The 9,754-nt window shown below is 45.5% G+C and overlaps 1 protein-coding gene across 1 annotated transcript in view; it reads left to right on the forward strand.

Annotated features, from left to right (window-relative positions):
- Positions 1–8,434: 8,434 nt before the first annotated feature.
- LOC117444603 (atrial natriuretic peptide receptor 1-like) overlaps positions 8,435–9,754 on the forward strand; it is a gene marked incomplete at its 3' end in the record, with an annotated part of 9,805 nt that continues 8,485 nt past the window's right edge. The window contains exon 1 of the mRNA XM_034080047.2: positions 8,435–8,569. The remainder of the gene's footprint in view (positions 8,570–9,754) is intronic.

Raw genomic sequence — 9,754 nt, forward strand, 5'->3', positions numbered from 1 at the left:
ATACTCAAAGGAGCCTCTTCACAGCGCAGTGATGTTCCCTCAGGCTGATCTTCCCAGGAGTGAAGCTAGCAGCAGATAAACACTTCTCTGGCTTCCTGGAGAACCTCGGCCCCGCCCAGCTGGCCGGGAGGCAGACGCTGGCCACGCCCCCCATGGGTAACAGCCAATCACAGGCCTTCATCTCTATAAACACACCTGATGTTCAAGTGTTTATATTTACACAATACATGAGTTATATTTATATATAAGTGTCTATTTTAACTCATTAGTTATATATTAGTGTTTATATTTACTCATTATTTATATTGGTTAATAACTGTAACATCACGTAACGAGGCGCTCTAATTGGCCGCTGGTGGTCAGGTGATATTCAGATCGGGATGGTGTACAGGAAGGAGCGTCTGGACGTGGAGGTGATACGAGCCCGCGGCCTTGTGGGTAAACAGGGCACCAAGAACAACACACCAGGTACACACACACACACACCACAAAACTGTGTCTCAGGGCTTCGTAACATTTAACAACCTATTATATATATATATCGTATCATACCCACTTCACGGGAAGAAACTCAGCTATCTGACGATATGAGTTGAAAGTCAGCTCTGTCAACACTGACACAATCTGCACTTTACAACGCTCTGTTCGTACATGTGCCTTGACCTTTTGCCATCTGTCTACTTTGTGAATATGTATTTTAGTTTAGTTTTTATGTTTTTATGTTTTTATTAGGGCTGTCAGTCGATTAAAATAGTTAATCGCAAATTAATCGTCATCATTTTTGATCTGTTCTAAATTAACCTGAGAGGAATATTTTTCAAGTTTTTAATACTCTTATCAACATGTGAGCGGACAAACATGCTTTAGGCTAATGTTTATTATCATTTGAACAATGACAAATATACTCATGAATATTAAACACAACAACCTGGAACCTCTCTCATACTGTGTGTGTGTGTGTGTGTGTGTGTGTGTGTGTGTGTGTGTGTGTGTGTGTGTGTGTGTGTGTGTGTGTGCGTGCGTGCGTGCGTGCGTGTGTGTGTGTGTGTGTGTGTGTGTGTGTGTGTGTGTGTGTGTGTGTGTGTGTGTGTGTGTGTGTGTGTGTGTGTGTGTAGCCCCCTATGTGAAGGTGTATCTGATGGACAATGGGAAGTGTGTGATGAAGAGGAGAACTCGTCTGGCGAGGAAGAGTCCGGACCCTCTGTACCAGCAGCAGCTGCAGTTTGAAGAGAGTCCGGAGGGGAAAGTACTGCAGGTATTTATACACTATATATATATATATATATATATATATATACTATATATACTGCAGGTACTACAAGAAGTCTAAATATACTATTTATATATATATATATATAGTACTTAATTTCCCCAGAAGTAGAAATGGGTCCAGGATTAATATCATGTATATATAAAGGTTAATATGGATGATATTCGTGTCCTCAGATCATCGTGTGGGGGGATTACGGACGGATGGACCATAAATCCTTCATGGGCTGTGTTCAGATCCTATTGGACGACCTGGACCTGTCAAACATGGTGATTGGCTGGTTCAAACTGTTCCCTGCCACCTCATTGGTCGACCCCGCCCTGGCCTCGCTGACCAATAAGGAAGTAGAAGGCAACGTGAAGCCCTAACAACAACAACTCTTCTAAGAGGAGGCGGGCTTATCGAGAGGAGGCGGGGCTTACTTTGAACTGAACTGAACTACAGTCGCTCCATTCTGGCTCCATTACATTTATTTTAGCGCTTTACATTTCATACATTACATATATGACATATATGACCTGCTCCATCGAAATCAGTCGCATTGACCCGAAGACACATTTTGAGATGCATACGCTGTTGGAAAGAGGAGAGTCCCAGCTTTCTGATGATATCAGGATTGTTGTTGTTGTCCAAATATTAAGCGAAATATGTCACATTATGTCACCGAGTCATCATTTTGAGAAAAAGGCCTTTAAAGTTTCCTCTTCTCTGGAATCCATCGATCTGATTGGTTATTAGCAAATGATCAAAGTAGTATGGAGGGAAAATATTTTCGTTTGGATTACTGGTCTGGGGGAAGCACGCGAGTGTGTGTGTATGTGTGTGTGTTTGTGTATTTTTGCGTTTGTGTGTGTTGTGTTTGTTTCCCGGGGAAAACCCTGAGGAGAAACACCGGCTGTTGTTACGCCTGCTGTGACGTCAAGTTACTCCGTTCTCCGCTCGTAATTATGCCGTTACAAGATTCAAAGTTGTATTTATTAACTGAATTTGCCGAAACACCAAGACTTTGTTTGAAATCAGATGAAAACAAACTGGAACGGACCCTGCCGTGTTATCTATACGCTTACATTCATCATTTCATAATGTCAGCCGGAGGGGGGGGGGCGGCGCTGAGGAAGAGCAGAGTGTGAGTGAGAGCCGTCTTCTTCCCTTCACGAGCTTCAAAAATGTATTTATTTTGTGATTTTGGAAGTAAAAGTTTCATATTCTGAAAGCCAAGACTTTGTTTATTTAAAATCAAACAAAACACCCGAACCCCGAGAAACTATTTTTTTACGCAAATCCACGTTTATTTTGAAATGAGCCGTTGCGACTTCCGACTGATTTCCAGAGAGCGGGTCACATATATAACATATATAAAATATATGACATATATAACATAACATATATTAGACATGTAACAGTGAATGTGGACCCACTGCGCCACGCTCCACTCTCATTGGATGAATGATGGTGTCATTGCATGATGACATCACAGCAATGACACCATGATGTCATCAAGAGGACCTTAGCAAAGCATGCTGGGAAAAGGAGAGACAAGGAGAGGCTGCCGGCCAATCACAGCGGCTCCTCAGCATCATGTGACTGATACATGTGTTTCCATGGCAATGTTAATGATGTTGTCTTCACGAGAAAATAAAAAAATAAAGTCCCTTTGAAACATCACCGACTCCATCCAACCTTAGACCGACTTCGTCCAACTGTAGACCGACTTCATCCAACTACAGACCGACTCCATCCAACCTTAGACCGACTTCGTCCAACTGTAGACCGACTTCATCCAACTACAGACCGACTCCATCCAACCTTAGACCGACTTCGTCCAACTGTAGACCGACTTCATCCAACTACAGACCGACTCCATCCAACCTTAGACCGACTTCGTCCAACTGTAGACCGACTTCATCCAACTACAGACCGACTCCATCCAACCTTAGACCTATGCCTTGGACCAGTGGTTCTCAAACTTTTTCTGTCAGGCCCCCCATTTGGAGAAAAAAAAGTCGGGCCCCCCCAACACAAATAGTCAGGCTCAGTGGCGGCGCCAGAGATTTATTTTGGGGGTGCTGTGGGGTAGCTTGACGTTTCATAAAGGGTGCTCAAACATTTAGGGTTTCCCATTAATGAACCGGGCGCTACAGAGGAATGTTCTACTGCAACACCACACACACACACACACACACACACACACACACACACACAGTGTGGCTGTTACAATGAAGGCTCGATAATCAGCTCACGGCATATAGGTGTAAGCAGGGGTAAAGTGCTATTTTTACAGGTGGTGTGTGGACCTCACATAGGGGGGTCCGGGGGCAAGCTCCCCAGGGAAGATTTATTTTTAAATATTGAAGTTAAAGCATCAATCTGGTGCACTTTGAGAGCACCATGAAGAGACCTATGGAAACATCTCTCAACACCAGATGAAACATTACATTACATGTCATTTGTTAGACGCTTTTATCCAAAGCGACTTACAAACATTCAATACTGTGGACAATCCACTTTGAGAACCACTGCCTTAGACCGACTTCATCCAACTGTAGACCGACTTCATCCAACCTTAGACCGACTTCACCTTAATGAAACCAGCCGAACAGAACTGTTTTTTCTCCCCATATTCCTGTGGGATTGATTTCCATGAGTAAAGTTTGCATCAGAAAGCATATCAACAGACAGGGAATGAACGTGTTTGATGAATGTGTTTTGCTTAAAAACCGGAATAGATTATTTCAAACATGGATCATCTCATTTGTACACCGTGTTTTTGGACTTCAGAGACGCGTTTGGTTCGCTCTCCCATGAGGTGATGCTAAGCACTACACCTGCCTCAGCCTGTTGTGAATATTGTATCCAAAGTGTACCAAGGTGCATTCCTTCAGGCCGGCTGTGGGCAGCCGCTCACAGAGCCCGTTGCAGCCTCGGTTAAAGCAAACAGAAGAAGACGACGATTATCAACAAACCACCGCAGCTCGGACTTGTACCGGAACAGCGGAGGAGAGATGAGGTATCTAGAGATCTGAGTCCAGAGGAGAGATGAGGTATCTAGAGACCTGAGTCCAGAGGAGAGATGAGGTATCTAGAGATCTGAGTCCAGAGGAGAGATGAGGTATCTAGAGACCTGAGTCCAGAGGAGAGATGAGATATCTAGAGACCTGAGTCCAGAGGAGAGATGAGGTATCTAGAGATCTGAGTCCAGAGGAGGAGAGATGAGGTATCTAGAGACCTGAGTCCAGAGGAGGAGAGATGAGGTATCTAGAGACCTGAGTCCAGAGGAGAGATGAGGTATCTAGAGACCTGAGTCCAGAGGAGGAGAGATGAGGTATCTAGAGACCTGAGTCCAGAGGAGGAGAGATGAGGTATCTAGAGATCTGAGTCCAGAGGAGGAGAGATGAGGTATCTAGAGACCTGAGTCCAGAGGAGGAGAGATGAGGTATCTAGAGACCTGAGTCCAGAGGAGAGATGAGGTATCTAGAGACCTGAGTCCAGAGGAGGAGAGATGAGGTATCTAGAGACCTGAGTCCAGAGGAGGAGAGATGAGGTATCTAGAGATCTGAGTCCAGAGGAGAGATGAGGTATCTAGAGACCTGAGTCCAGAGGAGAGATGAGGTATCTAGAGACCTGAGTCCAGAGGAGAGATGAGGTATCTAGAGACCTGAGTCCAGAGGAGAGATGAGGTATCTAGAGATCTGAGTCCAGAGGAGAGATGAGGTATCTAGAGACCTGAGTCCAGAGGAGAGATGAGGTATCTAGAGATCTGAGTCCAGAGGAGAGATGAGGTATCTAGAGACCTGAGTCCAGAGGAGAGATGAGGTATCTAGAGACCTGAGTCCAGAGGAGGAGAGATGAGGTATCTAGAGATCTGAGTCCAGAGGAGAGATGAGGTATCTAGAGACCTGAGTCCAGAGGAGAGATGAGGTATCTAGAGACCTGAGTCCAGAGGAGAGATGAGGTATCTAGAGACCTGAGTCCAGAGGAGAGATGAGGTATCTAGAGATCTGAGTCCAGAGGAGAGATGAGGTATCTAGAGACCTGAGTCCAGAGGAGAGATGAGGTATCTAGAGACCTGAGTCCAGAGGAGAGATGAGGTATCTAGAGACCTGAGTCCAGAGGAGAGATGAGGTATCTAGAGACCTGAGTCCAGAGGAGAGATGAGGTATCTAGAGACCTGAGTCCAGAGGAGAGATGAGGTATCTATAGACCTGAGTCCAGAGGAGAGATGAGGTATCTAGAGACCTGAGTCCAGAGGAGGAGAGATGAGGTATCTAGAGATCTGAGTCCAGAGGAGAGATGAGGTATCTAGAGACCTGAGTCCAGAGGAGGAGAGATGAGGTATCTAGAGATCTGAGTCCAGAGGAGAGATGAGGTATCTAGAGATCTGAGTCCAGAGGAGAGATGAGGTATCTAGAGATCTGAGTCCAGAGGAGAGATGAGGTATCTAGAGATCTGAGTCCAGAGGAGAGATGAGGTATCTAGAGACCTGAGTCCAGAGGAGAGATGAGGTATCTAGAGACCTGAGTCCAGAGGAGGAGAGATGAGGTATCTAGAGACCTGAGTCCAGAGGAGAGATGAGGTATCTAGAGACCTGAGTCCAGAGGAGAGATGAGGTATCTAGAGACCTGAGTCCAGAGGAGAGATGAGGTATCTAGAGATCTGAGTCCAGAGGAGAGATGAGGTATCTAGAGACCTGAGTCCAGAGGAGAGATGAGGTATCTAGAGACCTGAGTCCAGAGGAGGAGAGATGAGGTATCTAGAGATCTGAGTCCAGAGGAGAGATGAGGTATCTAGAGATCTGAGTCCAGAGGAGAGATGAGGTATCTAGAGACCTGAGTCCAGAGGAGAGATGAGGTATCTAGAGACCTGAGTCCAGAGGAGAGATGAGGTATCTAGAGGTCTGAGTCCAGAGGAGAGATGAGGTATCTAGAGACCTGAGTCCAGAGGAGAGATGAGGTATCTAGAGACCTGAGTCCAGAGGAGAGATGAGGTATCTAGAGACCTGAGTCCAGAGGAGAGATGAGGTATCTAGAGATCTGAGTCCAGAGGAGAGATGAGGTATCTAGAGACCTGAGTCCAGAGGAGAGATGAGGTATCTAGAGACCTGAGTCCAGAGGAGAGATGAGGTATCTAGAGACCTGAGTCCAGAGGAGAGATGAGGTATCTAGAGATCTGAGTCCAGAGGAGAGATGAGGTATCTAGAGACCTGAGTCCAGAGGAGAGATGAGGTATCTAGAGATCTGAGTCCAGAGGAGGAGAGATGAGGTATCTAGAGATCTGAGTCCAGAGGAGAGATGAGGTATCTAGAGACCTGAGTCCAGAGGAGAGATGAGGTATCTAGAGACCTGAGTCCAGAGGAGAGATGAGGTATCTAGAGACCTGAGTCCAGAGGAGAGATGAGGTATCTAGAGACATGAGTCCAGAGGAGGGATGAAGGTATCTAGAGATCTGAGTCCAGAGGAGAGATGAGGTATCTAGAGACCTGAGTCCAGAGGAGAGATGAGGTATCTAGAGATCTGAGTCCAGAGGAGGAGAGATGAGGTATCTAGAGATCTGAGTCCAGAGGAGAGATGAGGTATCTAGAGACCTGAGTCCAGAGGAGAGATGAGGTATCTAGAGACCTGAGTCCAGAGGAGAGATGAGGTATCTAGAGACCTGAGTCCAGAGGAGAGATGAGGTATCTAGAGACCTGAGTCCAGAGGAGAGATGAGGTATCTAGAGGTCTGAGTCCAGAGGAGAGATGAGGTATCTAGAGATCTGAGTCCAGAGGAGAGATGAGGTATCTAGAGACCTGAGTCCAGAGGAGAGATGAGGTATCTAGAGACCTGAGTCCAGAGGAGAGATGAGGTATCTAGAGACCTGAGTCCAGAGGAGAGATGAGGTATCTAGAGATCTGAGTCCAGAGGAGAGATGAGGTATCTAGAGGTCTGAGTCCAGAGGAGAGATGAGGTATCTAGAGATCTGAGTCCAGAGGAGAGATGAGGTATCTAGAGACCTGAGTCCAGAGGAGAGATGAGGTATCTAGAGACCTGAGTCCAGAGGAGAGATGAGGTATCTAGAGACCTGAGTCCAGAGGAGAGATGAGGTATCTAGAGACCTGAGTCCAGATGAGGAGAGATGAGGTATCTAGAGACCTGAGTCCAGAGGAGGAGAGATGAGGTATCTAGAGACCTGAGTCCAGAGGAGAGATGAGGTATCTAGAGACCTGAGTCCAGAGGAGAGATGAGGTATCTAGAGACCTGAGTCCAGAGGAGAGATGAGGTATCTAGAGATCTGAGTCCAGAGGAGAGATGAGGTATCTAGAGACCTGAGTCCAGAGGAGAGATGAGGTATCTAGAGACCTGAGTCCAGAGGAGGAGAGATGAGGTATCTAGAGATCTGAGTCCAGAGGAGAGATGAGGTATCTAGAGGTCTGAGTCCAGAGGAGAGATGAGGTATCTAGAGACCTGAGTCCAGAGGAGGAGAGATGAGGTATCTAGAGACCTGAGTCCAGAGGAGAGATGAGGTATCTAGAGACCTGAGTCCAGAGGAGAGATGAGGTATCTAGAGACCTGAGTCCAGAGGAGAGATGAGGTATCTAGAGACCTGAGTCCAGAGGAGAGATGAGGTATCTAGAGACCTGAGTCCAGAGGAGGAGAGATGAGGTATCTAGAGATCTGAGTCCAGAGGAGAGATGAGGTATCTAGAGACCTGAGTCCAGAGGAGGAGAGATGAGGTATCTAGAGATCTGAGTCCAGAGGAGAGATGAGGTATCTAGAGACCTGATTTTAATCACGATGGCAAAATATTAATTAATAATCATCCGTAAAATACTAAAGATGAAAAATACAAATGGTACTTTAAAAAAGAACAGAAACAAAGTGTAAAGTGAGTATTAGGGGGGGGGTCCACTGAGAGACAGCAGCCAGTCAAAAATATTATATATAAACATATATTTATATTTATTTATTTATATGTTCACATCAGTGACATTGGCCGATGGTGACGTCACATTCCCATTCCCAGCAAAAACTGAGATTATATATTTTTTTATAAAACACACACACACACACACACACACACACACACACACACACACACACACACACACACACACACACAGTGAATCACTGTTATGTTCCCCCCCATCTCGGTAATTGAATGTAGCCTAACAGGACGAGGAGGGGGGTGTGCACACGCACGGACAGCATGATCGTGACGCCCCCACACCCCCCTCAGTGAGCGCGCATGGGAGTGCGTGTCCGCCGCTGCCTGCTGTCGGTGATCTGCGCACCGGGAACTTTAACGGAACACGGCGGAGCTCCGGTGAGTGTGTGTGCGTGTGTCTGTGTGCGTGTGCATGTGTGCGTGTGTGTGTGCGTGTGCGTGTGTGTGTGTGTGTGTGTGTGTGTGTCGATACACGGAGGAAACAAAATGTCCCTCAAATACCGGGGTTTAGTTTCTCACACCGGGACATCTGAGTGTGTACCGTGTGTAGTATCTGTTGTGAGTACTGCATGAAGTACACAGATACTAGTATATCTGTGGTGAGTATTGCATGAAGTACACAGATACTAGTATATCTGTGGAGAGTAGCCTACTGCATGAAGTACACAGATACTAGTATATGTGGTGAGTACTGCATGAAGTACACTATACTAGTATATGTGGAGAGTACTGTATGAAGTACACTACACTAGTATGTGAGTACTGCATGAAGTACACTATACTAGTATATGTTGAGAGTACTGCATGAAGTACACTATACTAGTATCTGTGGTGAGTACTGCATGAAGTACACTATACTAGTATCTGTGGTGAGTACTGCATGAAGTACACTATACTAGTATATGTGGAGAGTACTGTATGAAGTACACTACACTAGTATGTGAGTACTGCATGAAGTACACTATACTTGTATATCTGGAGAGTACTGAATGAAGTACACAGATACTAGTATATCTGTGGTGAGTACTGCATGAAGTACACTATACTAGTATCTGTGGAGAGTACTGCATGAAGTACACAGATACTAGTATATCTGTGGAGAGTACAGCATGAAGAACACAGATACTAGTATATCTGTGGAGAGTACAGCATGAAGTACACAGATACCAGTATATCTGTGGTGAGTACTGCATGAAGTACACAGGTACTGTATATCTGTGGAGAGTACTGCATGAAGTACACAGATACTAGTATATCTGTGGAGAGTACAGCATGAAGTACACAGATACTAGTATATCTGTGGAGAGTACAGCATGAAGTACACAGATACTAGTATATCTGTGGTGAGTACTGCATGAAGTACACAGATACTGTATATCTGTGGTGAGTACTGCATGAAGTACACAGGTACTGTATATCTGTGGTGAGTACTGCATGAAGTACACAGGTACTGTATATCTGTGGTGAGTACTGCATGAAGTACACAGGTACTGTATATATGTGGAGAGTACTGTATGAAGTACACTACACTAGTATGTGAGTACTGCATGAAGTACACTATAC

Source organism: Pseudochaenichthys georgianus, unplaced genomic scaffold (genome assembly GCF_902827115.2).
Source record: "Pseudochaenichthys georgianus unplaced genomic scaffold, fPseGeo1.2 scaffold_851_arrow_ctg1, whole genome shotgun sequence".
Classification (NCBI taxonomy): domain Eukaryota; kingdom Metazoa; phylum Chordata; class Actinopteri; order Perciformes; family Channichthyidae; genus Pseudochaenichthys; species Pseudochaenichthys georgianus.